Source organism: Monodon monoceros, unplaced genomic scaffold, assembly GCF_005190385.1.
Source record: "Monodon monoceros isolate NGI ecotype Baffin Bay Population unplaced genomic scaffold, NGI_Narwhal_1 Super_Scaffold_14, whole genome shotgun sequence".
NCBI lineage: Eukaryota > Metazoa > Chordata > Mammalia > Artiodactyla > Monodontidae > Monodon > Monodon monoceros.
Genome location: NW_021703770.1, coordinates 34,958,812 through 34,978,977, shown reverse-complemented (window position 1 = coordinate 34,978,977; position 20,166 = coordinate 34,958,812). Strand labels below are relative to the sequence as shown.

The 20,166-nt window shown below is 37.0% G+C and overlaps 1 protein-coding gene across 1 annotated transcript in view; it reads right to left on the bottom strand.

The window, feature by feature from the left end:
* Nucleotides 1-20,166, bottom strand: part of STK3 (serine/threonine kinase 3) — a 324,871-nt gene that overhangs the window by 304,104 nt on the left and 601 nt on the right. The window lies entirely within an intron of this gene.

The following is a 20,166-nucleotide window of genomic DNA, read 5'->3' as shown; positions in this document are numbered from 1 at the left end:
TGTTGTATAGTGATTTATACATGATGCAAGATATATAGGTCATACTTCTATATGTCCATACTCTCTTACATAATCTTTCTCCTTTTCTCTGCCTGTCAGTTAACCACTTCCTTAAAGATACAATCAAAAATGAAACTAGAGGGGCTTCCCTGGTGGCGCAGTGGTTGAGAATCTGCCTGCTAATGCAGGGGACACGGGTTCGAGCCCTGGTCTGGGAGGATCCCACATGCCGCAGAGCAACTGGGCCCGTGAGCCAGAACTACTGAGCCTGCGTGTCTGGAGCCTGTGCTCCGCAACAAGAGAGGCCGCGATAACGAGAGGCCCGCGCGTCGCGATGAAGAGTGGCCCCCGCTTGCCACAACTAGAGAAAGCCCTCGCACAGAAACGAAGACCCAACACAGCCAAAAATAAATAAATAAATAAAAATGTAAAAATAAAAAAATGAAACTAGAGATCATGTCTTATTCACCCTCGTGATTCCAGTAAGTACCTAACACAGAATCTCATATACTACTGTTTAATAAACTTTTGTTCAGTAACTAAATAAACAAGTGAACAAAAAAATTTTGCTAACTACTGGAGCTAATGGAACTTCAAAACACCTGTCACACAGTGCTAAAGGGGAAAACCTATATTCCTGTGTAAGTTGTTATGGCTCATCAGGTGCTGCTTCAAATTAAATCAGCTTTACCATCCCAGCAATAAAAGCCACACAGGGCTAGAAGCTGATCCAGGGGCCTAAAGCAACCACACAAGGGCTGAAATGGCCAATGGTGATGTTCCAAATTTCATGGTTAAAAAATGACCCAGTTAACCTTAGATTTCATTAAGTATAAATGCTAACTGAACAAAGATGACAAAGGTCACTGAAGCTCAAGTCATTATTCCAAGTGACTTTAAGCTGCCATTCCCCTTATTCATGGAGCCTATTCCACATCCCATATTTAGAGATGCTGAAGCTCAGAGGGAATGAGCAGCTGACTAGGCACCTTCCCATGTTACCCCACGCACATTTCCTGAGTATCCTCATAATAAAATTCTATTACTGAAGACAATCTGTATACCTCTCTTCCTTGCGGTCTTAAAGGACCTAAATAACAGGAGAAAGCTCCTTATGATTGGCTAAAGGTTTTTTTTAAATTATTATAAAATGTACATAAAATTTACTATTTTAACTATCAAGTGTACAATTAAGCGGCATTAAGTACCATCACGGTGGCCCATCCCCAGAATTTTTCATCATCCCAAACTAAACTCTTAACACTTCCCATTTCCCCCTTCCCCCAGTCCCTGGTAACCACCATTCTACTTTCTGTCTCTACGAATTTGACTCTTCTAAGTACTTCATTTAAGTGGAACCATAGAAAATGCATGTGTCCCTTTATGTCTGGCTTCTTTCACTTAGAATGTTTTCAAGATTCATCCATGTTGTACCATGTATCACAATTTCATTCCTTTTTAAGGTTAAATAATATTCTAGTATGTATATACCACATTTTGCTTATTCATTCATCCATTAGAGGACATCTGGGTTGCTTCCTTTTTTTTTTAACTTTTTTTTTTTTTGGCTGAGTTGGGTCTTCCTTGCAGCACGCAGGCTCCCTCCAGCTGCAGCGAGCGGGGGGCCCACTCCTTGCTGCAGCACCCGGGCCTCTCACTGTGGTGGCTTCTCTCATTGCGGAGCACGGGCCCTAGGCACACTGGCTTCAGCAGTTGTAGCACGTGGGCTCAGCAGTTTGGCTCACAGGCCCCAGAGCGCAGGCTCAGTAGTTGTGGCACGCAGGCTCGGCTGTTCCGCAGCATGTGGGATCCTCCCGGACCAGGGCTCGAACCCACGTCCCCTGCACTGGCAGGGGGTTTCTTAACCACTGCGCCACCAGGGAAGTCCCCGAGTCCTTGCTTTCAATTCTTTCGGGTATCTACCTAGAAGTGGAATTGCTGAACTATATGGTAATTGTGTGTTTAATTTTTTTGAGGAACCGCCATACTGTTTTCCACAGTGACTAAACTATTTTACATTCCCACAAGTGATGTACAAGGGTTCCAATTGCTACACGTCCCAGACACATCCTATTATTTCCTGGTTTGTTTGTTTTTCTATAATAGCCATCCTAAAGAGTATGAAGTGGTATCTCACTGTGGTTCTGATTTGCATTTCCTTAATGATTAGTGATGTGCAGCATCTTCTCATGTGCTTATTATACATTTTTATATCTTCTTTGGAGAAATATCTATTCAAGTATTTGCCCATTTTTATTTGGGTTGTTTTGGCCAAAGACGTTTAAATAGAAACACAGAGGAAGGCTTTCTACACTGCTAGATCTGGCTCCCTAGTCAAGAATAATTAGAATCCTCTCTAGATCTCTTAGGAAACTAATCATGAGGAAGAGGACCTGGCCAGAGAGCAAATCCAGCAAAAGAGAAAAAACTTCCAGCTCTGAGAGAACAGAGATTCCACCTTCGTAGAGCACCTTCTACCTCATTTCAGCTCTGTAATTTTCAATGTCTTTTTCTCTTCTGGCAAATTTCTCTATATTTTAGTGATGACATTATTGGTAGCCTTATTACTACTAATTTAATGTCATATTTTTATGACATACTATTTAAATGTCATACTATTTAATGTCATAACTGTTATTAACAGTTATATTGTAATCAGTGCTATGTGCTAAGCACTATGCTTGATGTTACATACAATATCTCCTTTAAAATTAAGTTCTAGTCTTCAAACCTAGCAATTTCATCTTGAATACTGTTAGAAAAGTCATACATCTTTAAAATACATGAAAGGTTTTCATTCTTTAGTCCTTCAACATTCCATTATTAAACAATGTCAACAAGTCTCAAAGATGGGAATTCCCTGGCAGTCCAGTGGTAAGGACTCGGCGCTTTCACTGCCCTGGTCCAATCCCTGGTCGGGCAACTAAGATCCTGCAAGCTTCACAGCACAGCCAAATGTAAAATTTAAAAGTCTCAAAGTTAGCTTGAAATAACGGAACATTTTCTAAATTACACAATGATGAATCCAATCTTAAATCCACAAAATCACATATCTTTTCTACTTCAACCACAGAAAGTATACATTACCTCCAACTAATGAAATTCAGGGGTCATTTTTTTTTCTGCTCCCTTTTGCTTTTTAAAGGCCAAACATTTTGTAAATATTTAGTAGATGTTTAGCTCTGAAGTAATAAAACTGATTTTTTTTTTAACTCAACTAGAATATATGTATCCAAGTGCAAACTGTCCTTTATTCCCCGGAAAGTTGCGTGTTTCTTCAAAAGATATCAACAATGCCAGACACATTTTTGAAACACTTTGGAGACTCTTCAGAGATAAATGCTTTACCAATCACTTATCTACAATCATCTGTTTCCCTACACCTTAAATTTTGAAGATAAAATATGAGGATTTAGTCTCTATATATACACTTATAACTCCTCACTCCCACCCCAAGATAAACACTACACTTAACTGCAATAATCCCAAACAATTAATACACTGATTAAAAGTGTAACTACATTAATAAAAGTATAACTTAAGGAAAGTTCAAATTCTTGACAACATTAACATGTGTATCATTCAGTGAGTTCCATACTCTGACTTCTCCTTAATTTTTATAGACTTCATTTAATCCTCACAAAACCCAAAGAAAAAGTACTATTATCACCTCCATTTTATAAGTGAGTATACCGAGACTTAGAAAAGTTAAGTAACTTACCTACCATTGCATTGCAGGAAATGGCAAAGCTAAGGTTAGAACCATGGTCTACCTGACTCTAAAGTTCTGGCTCTTGTTTCCCTAGTAATTATCACTTTTTTAATAGTATGATAGATATAATTTGATATTGTATTAAATTATTTATTAAATTGTATAACTGATATTTATTAAATTGTATGATTGATAAATTGTATAATTGATTTATTAAATTGTATAATTGATAGTGTATTTACTTTACAAAACTATGAAAATTTATGAGGGTTTAATTAATTAGTGGCACTAGAATGAGCTGAAATCCAACTCAGAAAACAGATGCTCTACAATGGATAGAAGACTTTTTATAATTAAATGAAAGTCTTGTTTTTCAACTCTATCAAACCATTTCCTCTCAGGTTTGGCTCTCTGCCCAAAAGTACTCTAAAATTATTATTTCCTGGCAAAGAGCTTTAAAGAAAAAATTGAGATTTTTCTCCTTCCTTCACCCTTGGAGTCTTTCATACTTTTTTCCCAAGAATTTTTTCACTTAGCCTCAACTGGAAAGTGACATGATTCCTTTTAATTTCTTGTAACAAACCTATATGAAGTTAACAAACACTGAGATATACTCCCCAGCCCTAAAGACATGTTAATGCATTTACTTTCTTAATAACTCATTTTTCAAAAAACACAAATCCAGAAAATACACACAGTGTAAACAGCGCATCTGAAACAGCTCCAACATATTCACATCCTACTAAAATAAAAGTTAAAAATAATTGTATAAGAAAGAGACAGACCTGTCTCATAACTTTTAATCCAGTTCATTATAAAGATTTTTAAATACTCAACAACCATACCTAGATTTGAGAACTTAAAAAGGGAACAGAATCTTTAACTGATTAAAAATAAAAGAGGAGACGTCTACATGAAACTTACAAGGTCTACTCATGAACCTACTGTATAAAAAATTCCACTATGATTTGTGCTAAAGAGACTACCTACACTTAAAAACTGGATTTACTCATATGTCTTCTTCCTCATTTATTTCCCTACATTCGAAATTTTGAAAATAAAATATGAGGATTTAGTCTCTATACACTCTCAACTCCTCACTCCATCCCTAGAACAATACTAGAATTAATTGCAATAACCCCAAACATCAACACATTAATTAAAGGTATAACCACTTTAATAAAAGTGTAACTTCAAGGAAAGTTTAAACTAACAGTATTAACATCTGTATCATTCAATGAGTTCTGTACTCCGACTTCTGCATAATTTTTACAGGCTTTCATGAACAGAAGTGTGGGGCAGCCTGTGGAGACAGTGGCTGCTTTCAGCTGTTTTCAGAGATGGACGGTATTTTGCTTGATTTCTCAGCGCAATTTGATTAAGTACCCAGCAACAGCACGAAGGAAGCCACTTCTCAGTATTTTTCTGAGGTTCTTTGTAAATAAATTAAGGGGAAAAGACTGTGAAATAGTTCATGATTTTGGTGCTTTGTGAAAATAATTTTTGCTTTTTGTAAACTGGGATTATTTTCACCTGTTTGGGTTTTTTTAAGAAATAAAAATAAAATTTTTGAATTCCAGCTTTGTCTAATAGAAAAAAATTCAATCGTTATATGAAAGATAAATAGCTTAAATACTTCACCCACAGAACTTAAAAATAAAGTACTACAAATATGATGTTATTGTATTTGTACAGGAATACAAATACACCTCTGAAACACCAGTTCAGTTTGGTAATACCATGAGTCCTCAAAATCTAAGTAATGCTCCAAAACGACAGAAATTTGTTTTAACTTGGGAATTTTGTGGGATTTTTAGGGTAAAATCCTGTTCCTTTTTGATGCAAAAAATTGGTTATTTTCATATTAAATTTTAGAAATTTAGCAAAGTTTGAATAATTTTTCTCTCCTTCACTGCACAATAATGTTCTTAGTCAAAAGATGATTTCAAGGTGTACTATGAACCCAGAAGAGAAAAAGGTCTTTGGTAAGCAAAAATTGATACAAAGAGCATGTGCTTTACTTTGGCAAAGGGAGAGCTACTGTTAGGTCAGATCATTATTTCTAAGATAAGCAGCAGTTTAGAGAGGAGCATAGCAATGAGAAACGACGGGTGACAGTAAAACACAAGACTGGATTCAGGGGGGAGAAACCCAGCTATATGCAGCAACAAAGCTTCTAACACACCAAAATAGCACACTTGACTATTTCTATAAACTAAGACTATGAACAGTTCCATTAACTTCTTAATGGGTTTTTATAAACTAAAATTCATTTTAAATTAATATTAAGTAATCAAGAAAGCAAATGATCAGTCTCAGAAGACTGGGTCAAGTGTCCTCCCTCTGAAATGAATTTCCATCAAAGGTGGTTGTTTTAAAAGTGTTTTTAAAATATTTTAAGAGTATAATGCTTGAAGTGGTTGATTTCATTTATTTGGAAAATCCATTATGTGGTACACCACACTTCCCAATGACGCCGAATATCTTTAAAGTTATCACCATATCACTATTTTGGGAGACTGTTTCACATCACATGACTGTTTTATGAATATTAATTAAAGCTGACTAATCGAGTGCTGAAAGTCTGTATATAAAGGAGTGGGGTGATCCCATTTTCTTATCTTGGCCTGGTACTTGAATTCTCTTCTATTAGAAAAAAAGACCTGGGAAGTATACAACGAGACTCAAGTGCATTGAAGGAAAACTCAATCTACAAGGAAAAGAAAATTATCAAAATACTTTCTTCTCAAGAGTTAACTAGTACATATATTTTTAATTTCCACTGGAATTTTTATGAAATTCCATTGCTTAATTTCATCTTTGTTTTTTTATAATTCTTAGGAATTAAGTAAACTATAAATTTTATTCAGAGCAATCGCTACTCTCCAATCTCTCTCTATGATCCAGATCTCACTAATTATTAAAAATGTTTGAATAGATATTATCATTGGAAAATGTTTACTGGCTGCTATTTGACTGCACTGACAGACTAATTCACATATCAACTTATAAGTGCAACCTAATGTCTTTTAATACAATAATTATACCAAAACTAATTCTTTATAAAGTTATACGACACAGTGGCAAGTGTAATTTACCAACTATGTCACTGAGACAAATATCTCCTTTTACTTATTCAAAAGCTCAATAAAACTTAACAAGAGGGGCTAATATCAAACCTAAAAGGGAGTAACATATCTTGGATGCGCTTCATTTTCAATTCATTAGCCAGGGCTGGATTTATAAAGCAGCCTCAAGATGCCCTTGAATTTTGTTTGTTTGTACAGATACACTTTTATGTATGCAAGACAAGGCAAGCTAAAAGGTCTACCTTAAAAGTAAGGCCTGAAATCTGATCAGATCACTAGTACTGTTATCTGTCTTGGATTCTTTTATTTTCTCTTTTTCATTTAAGAAAAGAAGAAACTAGGTCACCTGAAACATTTAGAGGTCGGAAAGAAGTGAGGCTGGTTATTAGGATAACAGTGGGTCAAATGGTAACCAGTGTAAGATAGGGAGAACACAAAACTAAAAGTCCACTCTAAATAGTCTCTACCACAGAATTTGTCTATATATGTCCAATTTCTGACTCAAACTTAGAAGCATAAATGTATGGTAGAGATATTATCCAGGGAAAGAAGTGCAAAACTGCCGGTGCCATCACATTTTTTGATAGATTAGCCCATAGTTTGAAAGAATGAGTCAGTTTTCCTATCTGTAAATAAAACACTATTTTATTTTATTTATTTATTTTTAACATCTTTATTGGGGTATAACTGCTTTACAATGTGTGTTCTTTTCTGCCCCATAACAAAGTGAATCAGTTATACATATACGTATGTTCCCATATCTCTTCCCTCTTGCGTCTCCCTCCCTCCCACCCCTCCAGGTGGTCACAAAGCACCAAGCCGATATCCCTGTGCCATGCGGTTGCTTCCCATTCGCTATCTACCTTATGTTTGTTAGTGTGTATATGTCCATGACTCTCTCTCGTCCTGTCACAGCTCACCCTTCCCCCTCCCCATATCCTCAAGTCCGTTCTCCAGTAGGTCTGTGTCTTTATTCCTGTCTTACCCCTAGGTTCTTCATGACATTTTTTTTTCTTCTTAAATTCCATATATATGTGTTAGCATACAGTATTTGTCTTTTTCTTTCTGACTTACTTCACTCTGTATGACAGACTCTAGGTGTATCCACCTCATTACAAATAGCTCAATTTCGTTTCTTTTTATGGCTGAGTAATATTCCATTGTATATATGTGCCACATCTTCTTTATCCATTCATCTGATGATGGGCACTTAGGTTGTTTCCATCTCCAGGCTATTGTAAATAGAGCTGCAATGAACATTTTGGTACATGACTCTTTTTGAATTTTGGTTTTCTCAGGGTATATGCCCAGTAGTGGGATTGCTGGGTCATATGGTAGTTCTATTTGTAGTTTTTTAAGGAACCTCCATACTGTTCTCCATAGTGGCTGAACCAATGCACATTCCCACCAGCAGTGCAAGAGTGTTCCCTTTTCTCCACACCCTCTCCAGCATTTATTGTTTCTAGATTTTTTGATGATGGCCATTCTGACTGGTGTGAAATGATATCTCATTGTAGTTTTGATTTGCAATTCTCTAATGATTAATGATGTTGAGCATTCTTTCACGTGTTTGTTGGCAGTCTATATATCTTATTTGGAGAAATGTCTATTTAGGTTTTCTGCCCATTTTTGGATTGGGTTGTTTGTTTTTTTGTTATTGAGCTGCATGAGCTGCTTGTAAATTTTGGAGATTAATCCTTTGTCAGTTGTTTCATTTGCAAATATTTTCTCCCACTCTGAGAGTTGTCTTTTGGTCTTGTTTATGGTTTCCTTTGCTGTGCAAAAGCTTTGAAGTTTCATTAGGTCCCATTTGTTTATTTTTGTTTTTATTTCCGTTACTCTAGGAGGTGGGTCAGAAAGGATCTTGCTGTGATTTATGTCATAGAGTGTTTTGCCTATGTTTTCCTCTAAGAGTTTGATAGTTTCTGGCCTTACATTTAGGTCTTTAATCCATTTTGAGCTTATTTTTGTGTATGGTGTTAGGGAGTGATCTAATCTCATACTTTTACATGTACCTGTCCAGTTTTCCCAGCACCGCTTATTGAAGAGGCTGTCCTTTCTCCACTGTACATTCCTGCCTCCTTTATCAAAGATAATGTGTCCATATGTGCGTGGGTTTATCTCTGGGCTTTCTATCCTGTTCCATTGATCTATCTTTCTGTTTTTGTGCCAGGGCCATACTGTCTTGATTACTGTAGCTTTGTAGTATAGTCTGAAGTCAGGGAGCCTGATTCCTCCAGCTCCTTTTCTCATTCTCAAGATTGCTTTGGCTATTCGGGGTCTTTTGTGTTTCCATACAAATTGCGAAATTTTTTTTCTACTTCTGTGAAAAATGCCAGTGGTAGTTTGATAGGGATTGCATTGAATCTATAGATTGCTTTGGGTAGTAGAGTCATTTTCACAATGTTGATTCTTCCAATCCAAGAACATGGTATATCTCTCCATCTATTTGTATCATCTTTAATTTCTTTCATCAGTGTCTTATAATTTTCTGCATACAGGTCTTTTGTCTCCTTAGGTAGGTTTATTCCTAGATATTTTATTCTTTTTGTTGCAGTGGTAAATGGGAGTGTTTTCTTGATTTCCATTTCAGATTTTTCATCATTAGTATATAGGAATGCCAGAGATTTCTGTGCATTAATTTTGTATCCTGTTACTTTACCAAATTCATTGATTAGCTCTAGTAGTTTTCTGGTAGCATCTTTAGGATTTTCTATGTATAAAAACACTATTTTAAAATAACATCATATTAGTGCCCAGGTTGAGGTCTTGAAATACCATCTCTCACTAAAAGTAGGGCTTACTGGAAAAGGCTGATTCCAGATCTGGGACAGAAGACGGTCAAGATGAGCCCTGAATTTCTTATCACAGCATGGAGCAAAGAAGCTGTCAAAAGACCGCTCAGGTCATGTTGTCTCCTGAAGGGATTCTCACTGATCAAAGATGGGACACTTTGAGCTTCAGCAAAAGTAATTGCAATGGATTAAATCCATCAAATATGTTTACATCCATCAGCTCATAATGGCATTTTAAAAAAGAGAAAAAAAAATAATTGGTCCCCTTTGGAGGAAAACAGGGAACTGATTATCTTAAAAACAGGTAAATAAAGGGAAAGAATCAAGCATTTATCCCGTCTTTCCTTTACAAACTATACCACTGGGTAACCAAACAGAGGATGAGAAAAGTGACTCTTTATAAAACCATTCCAACTAATAAATGAAAACAAAATGGTGTATTTAGAATTTCACCAATTTGCAACATCCAACAAATTAACAGAAATAAGCATGAACCATCAACAGCTGCTAACATCACAAAAAAGAGAGGCAACCAGACATTGTCTCATATAGTCTTGCCAAACACCACCTATAATAATGCCTAAGGGACTGACTTGAGCCTGATCCAGTCTCTGGATCCAGCTGCCCATTTGCAGGAAATATGGAAGACAAAGGAACATGCTGAACTGCGCTTTGAGCAAGCAATCAGCAAAATCCAGGCTGTGGAAAACTACAATTCAAACAGCCTGGGTCTTCAACAGGAAAAGGAAAAGAAAAAAGATGGAGGACCAACCTAAAGATTAAAAACGACAACTCATATAAATACTATTTTTTAATCGGCAAGACTAACCTACAGTGTCTAGCAATGTACATTTAAGTTATTACTATAGAAGTCAGGATAATGGTTACATGTGGAAAGAGGTGGCTGTGATTGCGATGGAGCACTCAGAAGGGGCTTCCTGAGAGGGTGGCAAAATTCTATTTCTTAACCTGATTGGTGATTATAAAGGTGTCTGACTTACAGTAATTCATCAAACCACACATTTGTTTTTTACTGATGTTTTATTTTGCAATAAAAAGATTTTTCTTAAATAACAGGTCACCCAAACAATTCAACACCTAACAAAGGCTTAATCTGTTTCCCATTCTCTAGTCTAATGAGGTGAAAACAAGAGGTTGAAAAAGGAAGTCAGTGCCCATCATTTCCTCCCTACCCACTTCCACTTCTAAGGGAACCACCTAATATCACATTTTGGGTGGAATAGATTCACATTCCTGAGAATGTGGAATTCTAAGAAAGAGATTATAGATACCTAACCTGTTCCTCTCCCAGCCTTTCCCCATCCCCCAAGCTGCTCAAACCCAAAACCTAGGAGCCAGAATTGATTCCTTCTTCCTCATTCCCCATATCTAATTTATCAGTAAGTCTTTCATTTCCAACTCCAAAACATAACTGAAATCTGTCCACTTCTCTCCATCTCCACTGACTTCACCATCTCTAACCAAGTGCAACAGACTCATTTGTTTGCCTGCTTTTATTCATAACCCTCTACAATTTATTCTACCCAAAGCAACAAGAATGATCTTTTAAAAATATAAACTGCTTAAAATTCCACTTAAAACTCTTTAATGACAGCCCACTATACTGACTTAAATCCAAATTCCTTTCCATGGCCTGAATCATTGAATCCCTGCCCATCTCTCTGACCTCATCTCCAACCACTTTCTCCCATTCTACAACCCAGCCACGGTGGCCTTATTTCAACTCCTCCCACACACTAAACTCTTTCCCACCTCCAGGTCTTCTCACAGCTTTTCCCTCTTCCTGGAATACTCTTTCCGGCTACTCACACGGAATACTTCTCAACCTCACGTTCACAGCTTAAGTACCTTCTTAGGAAGCAGGTTCCACCATTTTTCTCTATCAATACATACTACTTCTACCCTTCATAGCTCAAGCTCCAACTGGAGTGTATGTTCTATGAGGGCAAAGATTTCATCTGTTTCATTCAACGATGTACCCAGCATCTGACATTTGAAAGGTAGTTAACAATTACTGAATATATGAATAAATGAACAAAGTAATGAACTCAAGGATGACAGTCAATTGCTGCCATGAGCAATAATCAATGAGTAAAAGAAGTCAGTTTTTAGAAAGAAACAGGAGAATGGGGTAACCCAGCAAACGGGAAAAATAATGCGGCTCCAGAGAGAAAGAGTCAAGGAAATTAACTGCCTATTCTCTTTAATTTATGCTTGCTTCAAATATGTAAAAAGCTCACCTAAATTTCAAAAATAATTTTAATTTGCATTCCTTTCCAATTACAGAACTCTAGGTCCCATGATTTCAGAAAACCAAAAATTCTAAAAATGAAAAAATGATCTGCAACCTAAAAAGTCCATCGACAGATGAATGGATAAAGAAGATGTAGTATATATACACACACAATGGAATATTACTCAGCCATAAAAAGAATGAAATAATGCCATTTTTAGCAACATGAATGGATCTAGAAATTATAGTATTAAGTGAAGTAAGTCAGGTGAAGACAAATATCATATGGTATCACTTATATGTGGAATCTAAAGAAATGATACAAATGAACTTATTTACAAAACAGAAGTGGACTCACACATAGAAAACAAACTTAAGGTTACCAAAGGGGATGGGGGGGCATAAATTAGGAGTTTGGGATTAATATATACACACTACTGTATGTAAAATAGGTAAACAACAAGGACCTACTGTACAGCACAGAGAACTATACTCAATATCTTGTAATAACCTATAATGGAAAAGAATATGAAAAAGAATATATATGTGTGTGTGCATATAACTGAATCACTTTGCTGTACACTCGAAACTAACATAATATTGTAAATTAACTATACTTCAATTTTTTTTTAAAGTAGGGATATAGAAAGCAATTGCTAAGGCAAAAAACAAAAGATGATCTAGATAGAGAATAACATTCTATATTTTGAATACATGACAGAAACTACTCATCCTTAGAATCACATATGCTCAACGATTTCCCCAATTTTATAAGTGTATCAAGATACTAATATTTATATCAACATATCTGAAAAATTTACTCTATTTTACCTCCTTACTAAGATGTCTGGTATTATATAAAATCTATAGACTAATTCAGAACCCACATATAGTACTACCACATGTACACCTATATTAATTATCATTAATGCTAAGAGCTTCCTGTTAATTCTCATTTTGCTACAAAGTCATTTTTAAAGATATATCCTTTGATGTACTATTAAGAAGTTCAACGTAATCTGCACCTTAATATCATGGCATGCAAGCAATGGACTTATTTTTAATTTTTATACATGTCTGTTTACATATTTGTTACTTCATTTATTCAACTTGAGACTGTGTAGAAAAAACAATTGTAATAAGACATTTCAAATATAGAATCTTTGTTCTACAATATGAGCTAAAATACTTCTTGAACTTAGAGTAACCCTAACATATGAGGCAACTCAAATAAAATCACAACAAAAAAGCAGCTTGGGACAAATAAAAAAGAAAATTTCTTATCAGGTAGTATCAATTTTCACTTTAGAAGAAAAAATCTAAAGACCTCTGGTAGATAGAGAGGGTGGAGCTGTTAGGGAATCAGAAGTTGATGTCATCGTAATTACAGTGGGATATTTCCAGTGCACAGGGTCATTCTACACCAGAAAGCAAAAGAGCCTTTGCCTCAAAGAAACCTTCATGTATTATATTTGCCTTTATAAACTCTGTCAGACACCATGGATAATCATTTTCCATTTTCCCATACCTTAATTGGGACATATATAAAGTGTTCAAAATACAGTAGTTTTTAAATAATGGTTTCCTCTCTCCCCTTCCCCTCTTCCCTTTTTAGAATCTTAAAAGAATATCTCTATTGTATGTATAGCTTGTTACAATTATACCACTCCGGATTCCCTTGGTAATACCACCATCAGGAATGGTGCTGGAAATGGAATCCATTTCCTCACTGTCACAACTACACAGACCAACAATGTTTTCCAGACTGCAGATCACAGCTGATTAGTAGGTCGTGAAAATAACTTGGTGGGTCATGACCAGCAATTTTTCAATGAACTACAACAGAACAGAAAATAGAAAAGTACCAGAGAACATCACACATAGTTCATTCCATGAAACTTCTGTTTTTGGGTCTCATCATCAATATTAAAAAAAAAAAAAAAAAAAAGAGACAGTGAAAGCCATAATATATGATGGCCTGAAGTGACAGTACCCCTAGTTCTACAGAGACCTCCTTGAAACTAGAAAAACTAAATTCTAAGCACTTTTCCTCCCTTATAACCAAACAAGAAGTGCTCAATTTAAACCCATTATTTTTAAAGCTTTACTAATACACATTTCTGGAATGACCACTGGAATTTTCTGGGATTACTTCAGAAAAACAAACTTCAACCTAGCTGTGTTTAACACACATTTACCTTTTTCTTTATGTTTCTAACAAATTCTTCTGCACCAATACATGCTATATCTCAGTCCCTTAAAGAACAATGGATAAGTTAATCATTGCCTAGAGTTGACTAAAGACTGAGTTTATCTCCTGTCTTAATGTACAACTGAAGTCTGCTCACCAGGAACTGCTCCAGATGCTGTCATACTCCCTCTCTCTAGGAAGGAAGAGCCAGTTGATTTTTCCCATCTACAGGGCCTAAATCAATTCTAATGGAGTTGGTGCCACCCCAAATTAACCAAGAAAAGCCAAAGGGAGGACAGATATGCTTTAGGGACCAAGTCATTAATGCAAAGAGATGCTCCTGTTCGCTGGATTCTTCTCTCACTGATTACTTAGAACACCTCCTCCATTTGCCTGCCACTGAAGTTGGAAGCTTCCCCCAGGGCCAACCCACTGAGGCCGCTGCTTTTGTTTAAGAGTTCTAAGAATCCATCTTCTCAAGGTCAACTGGAGCTCTCCACTTAGTGAATCTCTCTGATAATAAACACACAAGAATTTTACTTTCTAACGTTCCAAGGACACTGAATTAGGCATACAGACATAAACTGAAGCCCATTATTTTCTCACTGCAATATCTTCATGATTTTCCTGACACCCTACTATCTACTTATCTGGTTTGTTGCTTTGTCCCACCCAACTCAATTCCTGAGAGTTTTCCCTGTTGTCTTTTTACCTCTGTTCCTAATTTCCAGCCTAATGTCAGAGCCACTGATGCTACAGACTGATGTGGGCTCTTCATGCTGAGGAACATATGAATACCTTCTACTTTACCCTTCTATATCTTTGTCACTTTACCTTGGATTTTTCATTCCATAATCTATCTTTTTTTTTTTTTTTTTTTTTTTTTTTTTGTGGCACGCGGGCCTCTCATTGTTGTGGCCTCTCCCGTTGCGGAGCACAGGCTCCAGACACGCAGGCCCAGCGGCCACGGCTCACGGGCCCAGCCGCTCCGCGGCATGCGGGATCCTCCCAGACCGGGGCACAAACCCATGTGCCCTGCATCGGCAGGCGGACCCTCAACCACTGCGCCACCAGGGAAGCCCCATAATCTATCTTTTGACTGATAATCCATTCATTCATAGCAAAACTTTGCCTTATAAAATGATTGCTTTCTTACCTTCACTCTTCATTTGTGTGAATGCACTTTGTAATCCTAACATGTTGACTTCGATCTTAACTTCACTTTCTCCAAACTAACCACCTCTTAACACTATTAAAAAAAAACTGCCACAGAATCCAACTATAGCTTAAATCATAGAACTCTCAAAGGAACCCTCCTACACTGTTGGTGGGAATGTAAATTGGTACAGCCACTATGGAGAACAGTATGGGAGTTCCTTCAAAAACTAAAAACAGGGCTTCCACGGTGGCACAGCGGTTAAGAATCCACCTGCCGATGCAGGGGACATGGGTTCAAGCCCTGGTCTGGGAAGATCCCACATGCCACGGAGCAACTAAGCCCGTGCGTCACAACTACTGAGCCTGCGCGCTCTAGGGCCCGTGCTCCACAACAAGAGAAGCCACTGCAATGAGAAGCACGTGCACCGCAACGAAGAGTAGCCCCCACTCGCCGCCACTAGAGAAAACCTGTGTGCAGCAACAAGGACCCAATGCAGCCAAAAATAAATAATTAAATAAAATTTTTTTAAAAAAACAGAAAGCTAAACTCATAGCTACCATATGGCCCTGCAATCCCACTCCTGGGCATATATCTGGAGAAAAACATGGTCCAAAAGGATACATGCGCCCCAAAGTTCATTGCAGCACTGTTTACAATAGCCAAGACATAGAAGCAACCTAAATGTCCATCAACAGAGGAATGGATAAAGAAGATGTGGTACATATATACAATGGAATATTACTCGGCCATTAAAAAGAATGCAATAATGCCATTTGCAGCAACATGGATGGACCTAGAGATTGTCATACTGAGTGAAGTCAGACAGAAAGAGAAATATCATATGATACCCCTTATATGCAGAATCTAAAAAGAAATGATACAAATGAACTTATTTACAAAACAGAAACAGACTCACAGACTTAGAGAACGAACTTATGGTTACCAGGGGGGAAGGATGGGAGGAAGGGATAGTCAGGGAGTATGGGATCAACATGTACACACTGCTATATTTAAAATGGATAACCAAAAAGGACCTACTGTAGAGCACAGGGAACTCTGCTGAATGTTATGTGGCAGGCTGGATGGGAGGGGAGTTTGGGGGAGAATGGATACATGTATATATATGGCTGAGTCGCTTTGCTGTGCACCTGAAACTATCACAACATTGTTAATTGACTATACTCCAATATAAAATAAAAAGTTTAAAAAATAAATAAATAAAATTTAAGAAGAACTCTCCTTATCTTGAGAGTAAATATGCTTCAGTAGCTTACTCTCTTATTATCCTTCCAGTGTTTTCATTGTTCCAAACCAACTTGTCCTCTAAGTAAACCTCTATTAATAGATTTTAAATAACAATTAATCCTATAACCTAACGGAAACAAAGCCTATCTGGTAAAATATATCTCACGAACAATGATTTTCTTTACTCGCTTTGACTAGTACTGTATATAACTACCCTCCCTCCAGCAGCCAGCGCTCTCATGCTGCCCACCTGACTATCACAGAGAACCACCTCCCCTTCTATGAATGTTCTACTTGGAGAAGACCCCATGTTTGGTCACCTCCCTTTCTACCTATCAAAACTTACCTATTCTGTGGTCATTTTGCTGTCACCTAGTACTACCCCTACAAAGAAATCTGATAAACTCAAAGTACCAAAATGCTAATAATTAATAACCATTTAATGGATTTCCCTTCCCAGAATGACTTCATTTTAATAAGGATTTCTGAAGACCTCTGTGACAAACAATTAAGGAAATCTGGGAAATCGAAAAGCCATTCTGATCCTCAAGTTAGTGACATAGCTGACCACATCTACTGCCTATGTCTAACACGAGCCTTGCTGAGGACACCAAATCAATAATGCGAGGATAAGAGGGAACTTACAGATCATCTAATCACTAGATTCTCAGATCTGGTTGCACAGAATCTCCAACTCCCAGAGGAGAAGAATGATACCCAAAGAAGCAAATTTCAAAGTCAGTGACAAAGCTGGGCCTAACACCCAGGCCTAATGCTACGTCAGATATATATGAACAACAGGCTAAAAGTATAAAGCCATGCATGGGAATGACACACACCCAATTCAGAACAGTGACAACCCTTTGGGGGATGGGGAGGGAATGCAATTGAGAAGAGATATACTTCAGGGGCTTCAACTATATTGGGAATATTTTAAGCTGGGTAGTGATATGTAAGTATTTACTAAATTTGTCCCCATTATCTTTTGGGTGTCTAAAATTTTGTAATTAAAAAAAGAACAATTTGAAGATGGATACTCAAATGGATATCATATTAGGAATAAAAAGAAATATCTTAGGCTAGGAAGTACTCAAATAAGATACTGCATAAAACAGGCCTTGAATAAAACATAGATTACTAGCAAAAAAATAACACAAATTTTCTAAAGGAAAAGCATGAAAAAAGGCAAAGCTGAGAGTACCCACAGCCTATAACCTAAATAAAGAACAATAGGGAAACTTTGGAAGGACAGATTCAGCTTGGATAAGTAACAAAAGGCTGGGGGTTAAGGTTGAGATCAAGTGATAGGGGCCTTGCGTACTAAGTCAACTAAAAAAATCAATCCAAAAAAAAGGAGTAGCATGACTGAAGTGATGTTTTAGCAAAAAAATCAGAAGCCATGTGCAGGATGAACTAAAGCAGTGTTCTATGGATCATTAGGAGGTTCTGTAGGACACCGAAAGGGGAAGAGAAGGAGGTAAGGCGCTGGCAACTAGGTTCTGGCGCCCTGCCCCTACTCCAGAGAGAGCCCTTCTGCTGTTAAAATGTTTCTGCTGTTAAAATTTTTTGATAATCACTGGACCACAATGCCCAACTGGAAGGCACTGCTATAAATCAACTGTGAGGGTCTTAAAACCCTGGAATGAGATAGTAGTATTGGGAACGAAAGGGTGGGGGGGAATGAATCCACAGACTTTTTGATGGAAAATCTGATAGGATCTAATGTTAAACTAAATAGGATAATGAAAGAATGGCTCTACACGAAGAAAAAACAAAAATACTAACTGAGAAGCAGCTATTGGTCATACAGACTTGAGCATCAGCAACATATATGTGACCATGTAAAAATGTATGGGCCCTAAGGAAGAGCTACTCACAGCAGAAAAGCAAAGTGGCCTTCTTACACAGATTAAAAATAGAACAAAGGGGACCAGAAGATTATAGAAAGAGGTGACCATGGAATGCTAAGAAAGCAAGCATAGTTTCAAAAAGAGGCATCACTGTACACAATGAGCGGGTGCACAGCCCTTGCAGCCAATCAGACCCAGGGTTCTGGCACCTCCTCCACCTGACCAACTTATTTAATCTCTCCAAGCTTCATTTAATGAGTCAAATATAAACTAACAACTAACATTATTGAACATATCATGAAGCACTGTGCTAAGTGCTTTACATCTGACCTCATTTACTCCAAAACACATTTTACAGATTAAGAAATTAAATTTAGAACTAGCATAGTAAATTGCAGAGCCAGGATTCCTATTTCTTGAGACAATAAAGTAAAAGAATGTATATATAAAATTCCTGGCAAATAGTAAGACCTCAAAAAATGGTAGCTATATTTCATTATTAGAGGGTAATGATTAAGAGGAGCAACACAAAAATTCACTGTCAGTTATCTCTGTCGTAGCCTTCCATGTGGCAAACCCCCCTAGTGACCTCATCTATAAAAACAGGATTAATGTCTGTAATCCAACCTACTCAGCAGGGTTGCTATAAGGATTAAATGATATTATGAAAAAGAAAATGCTATGAAAAAAATTTTAAGAGATACTCAAATATATGGGATTGTCACATATCTTTTGCTCTTTAGAAATGCCTTCCTGGATGAACATGTCTCTCTGAAGAGAGCTAAAAATAACTCTCTTAAATGTGCAACCACCACTTTGAAAGTATAAGTCACCATGGAACAGTGATATATACCACCCACCCCTCCCCCAACCCCTCCAGGTTCTCTAATGTCCCTGCAAGGCAGGGGTTCTCTTACGTCTATAGTGAAACTCTGAGAACTCAGAATAGAGCTAATCAATACAGAGAACTTGTACTCCAATTCAGAGTTATTCAACTTGGCCTTATGGTACTATCTTGGAGGTGCCCCTTACAGTTCTTCCAAAACAAGATGGGGGAAACACTGATTCCAGTTTTCTTCTATAGTATTAAAACTGGGTGCCAAATCAATATTAGAATTGGGATATTTTAAAATGCCAGAAAAGAATCTATCAAGGGCTCTGACAGCAGGTGTCTTTTGGAAACCCCTCCACAACCCCCCTTTTTCACCTGAACAGATGGTTCCCAGACCTCAAGGCTCACATGTCTAGTCACACAATTCACAACAGCTCACAAAGTTCCTACCTTTTTAATTATTACATGTTCCTGAATATACCACCTTTCATCTAAAGATCTCTAAGTATCAAAACACTCTTTACTCTTCACAACAGCACTATGGGAGAGAGATTAGTACCCTTAGTTTATAAATTAAAAATGAGAGACTGAAGTTAAATGTTTTATCCAGCATCAGTTGATTGATTCATTCTTAAGGAGAAAATGCACATTATGAATTTATAACAATGGACAGCCTTGATTCAGCTTCACACGATCATTTCAAATACCAGTTCAAAAGTATCTACTGTGTACTCGTACACTTCCAATATAACAAAGAATAAATATAAACTAACAGTAAATACCAAAGCATCACTATTTTTACATGCTAAAAGAAAACCAAACCAAAAATATATATATATACTATATGGCAGAGGGGTTCTAATTTAAGATTCCTACTCTCTTGCATCCATAAATACTTTTGAACTTGCGGAGGAAGGCGAGAGGAACACCTGTCAGTGCAGCATATCCACACTAAGTTTTACAAGGCTGTGTAGCTATTAATATTTAATTCCTTGAACTGTAAATAAACAACCCGCTTTCTCAAAAAAAAAAAAAAAAG